General features: G+C 41.7%; 1 pseudogene; it reads right to left on the bottom strand.

Moving 5' to 3' along the window:
- Positions 1 to 784: 784 nt before the first annotated feature.
- On the bottom strand, positions 785 to 1,683 carry LOC150041488 (adapter molecule crk pseudogene; annotated as a pseudogene).
- Between the last annotated feature and the right edge of the window lie 973 nt (positions 1,684 to 2,656).

Here is a 2,656-nt window from a genome sequence, read left to right as displayed (position 1 = left end):
AGGAGAAATGGCCTAGTTAGGTCCCATCAGCCAGGAGTCTCTTTAGGTGCTGTATCAGTGTGGATCAAGGTAAGGCAGAGAGCTAGAAGTTTGCTCACTGAGTGAATCCAATACTGGCTTAAAGCTATGCACTGAATAAAGTGCTGTGAACATCCTGCTTTTCATCTGGAAAGAAAATATGCATTATATTAAGAATTAGCCTACTTGTAGGTTTGAGGGAAGATAATTTAAGAATTGAAAGAATCCCAAGAAAAAGTTTGAATCAATGACCAAAAAGGAAGACAAATGACTCTAGTAGTGTTCTCAGAATTCCCAGGATTTGAAATGTCAGAGTCATACAATGGTCATGTTGCATAAATGAAAACGCAATCCCACTAGGTACTATTCACATGGTGCATTACTTAACTTCTGCCATTAGATAATATGGTTTCAGAATGAAAACAGAACCACTGGACAAATCAGGGTAAACAGTGTCCATCCGTTTTCCACAGGCTGATTTCCACTGCTTGAAAGGAGGTAAGATACCTATCCCTTCTGATATAGGCAGGTTCAATGTCACCAAAAAATTGCAATCTCAGAAGTTAATCACACAGCCCTCCAGTTTCATACCCTGAATATGGTAAATGTAGAAATGGAGCAGTTCAGTCTAAAAATGATCACGGGTAACAGAATGCTTATATAAACTAGACTGTTTTGATACCTGTAAGAAAATTGTGCAGATGGCAACTGGAGGAGGAAATGAAAAAGTTCTCTTCTGTCAGCAAAACTGTTTGTTGAGCTATACTCAGCTGAATTCCTCCTCGGGATTCTGTTGATCCAGCAGACAAACATGCGTGAATGGAAACTGACCTCATTTGCCATTACACTCCCCTTTCCATTGACCACTCACGTTTATCTTCGTAACCTTTACCAGCTTACCGACCTCCAAAGCCAAGGTTGTCTTGTCGTAGGCATTAGGGACTCACTTCTGGATAACTGTGGCATAAATGGGCCCATTCTCGAGGTGAGGGAGCGGAGTGTTGACACTGGATTAGACATAGGGTCCAGGCTCCGGACCACCCAGTGGCTGTGGGTAGGAACCCTCCTGGTTACCCCCAATCAGCCGATACTGAGGCGGAGGCAGGTCTATACTTGTTCACGTAAGGGACTAGGATCATTTCTGTCTTTCCTTCGCTGTCCTCTGCATTCCACCATTGTTCTTCAGGCTCGTCCCGGATTCTCAGAATGTCTCCTTTCTTCAAGGGAAGATCTTCTTCATCATTCCCATTAAAGTCAAAGAGGGCTCGCACATACTTTGCCTCCTCTGGCCTGAGAATCACTACACTATCTGCCTAGGTCTGGAAACTGGTTGTATCAATGTCGTAGTGTCCAAATAGTGTATTTTGTAGAATTCCAGTAAAGCAGGCAATGAATCAAATTCTGGAATCTAGAGGGGATCATCCGGGGCAGAGGTTGAACGGGCGAGGGTGGCACCGGTGGCCACAGGCCACTACAGTTGATGATGTAGTGGGAGATACGAGAGTTCTCAGAGATGCTGAGCACATAGTCCCCGGAGCTGGTGCTTGAGTCCCACACTAGGAACACCCCATGCCGCTGATACTGCAACAGCGCAACCGCCTCCTGTCGGCTCAACCGCCCCCAGTACCAGCTACTCCTCCCCTCCAAGTAGAAGTTGCCTGCCATAGTCGCCTCCGGGCAAACACGCTGGGCCGCTGCCCCTCCACCCAGCGGATTGGCTTCGGTCTCAGCCTCCAGAAAATTAAATTTTTTAAAAATCGATTTTCCAAGTCTTTCTATTTCCTTATGAATCTGGTGATGCCATTTTTTTTCTGATGGCAGAATAGAATTCCATTGTGTATATATACCACATTATCTTGATCCATTCATCTTCTGAGGGGCATCTGGGTGAAGTAAGCAAGAACCAAAGAAAAATTGACTCCATATTTTCCTTATTTATAATGGTTAGTACATGTCAAGAAATTTCCTAGGACAGGATCACAATAGCTCAATAGCTCTGCACATATGATCATATAAGATGATGCTAAGGAAAATGAACTCTAAGATAGGGAAGCAAGAGGTTTTTCTCTGTGGTTGTTATTTAATGTACTATGTGGAGTTATTTCTTTTTTTCTTTCATTTTGCTTTTCCTATGCTTTACCCCTATTGTCACTGTACTTGATTTTGTTAACCTTTATATTGTATATATGTTTGAATTAGGGAAGGAAAGGGGAACAATAAAATGATGAGACAAAAGACAAAGGGAAAACAAATGCCAACAGTGATACTCAGAAGACAATATGCTAGAAATGAATTTTACAACTTGTAGGGGATGCTGGCAGGAGAGAAATTGAGAGAAGAACGTGGGAGAGGGTAACAATGTTCTACAAGAAATGTGCTCACTAATTTGCATATGTGACTGTAACCCCTTTGTATATCGCCGTTGAAAATAAAATTAAATAGAAAAACTGGTGACCTGAAAGTCATCTAGAAAGATCATATTTTTATATCAGGCATCAAGAGAGAAGAAAAGTCCATGAATATGTTAATATACTAATCATTACTGTTGTATCTGTTATTTTTAAGCAATTTACATACTATGTGGTGGCTCTCTATGGTAACAATAATTACATATATTGCTCTAGGTATCTTGTGTTAT

The sequence above is a fragment of the Megascapheus bottae genome, chromosome X (assembly GCF_031878675.1).
Source record: "Megascapheus bottae isolate mThoBot1 chromosome X, mThoBot2.hap1, whole genome shotgun sequence".
In the NCBI taxonomy this organism is placed as follows: Eukaryota; Metazoa; Chordata; class Mammalia; order Rodentia; family Geomyidae; genus Megascapheus; species Megascapheus bottae.
The sequence above is the reverse complement of the archived record's forward strand: the minus strand, read 5'-3'. Positions and strand labels throughout refer to the sequence as shown.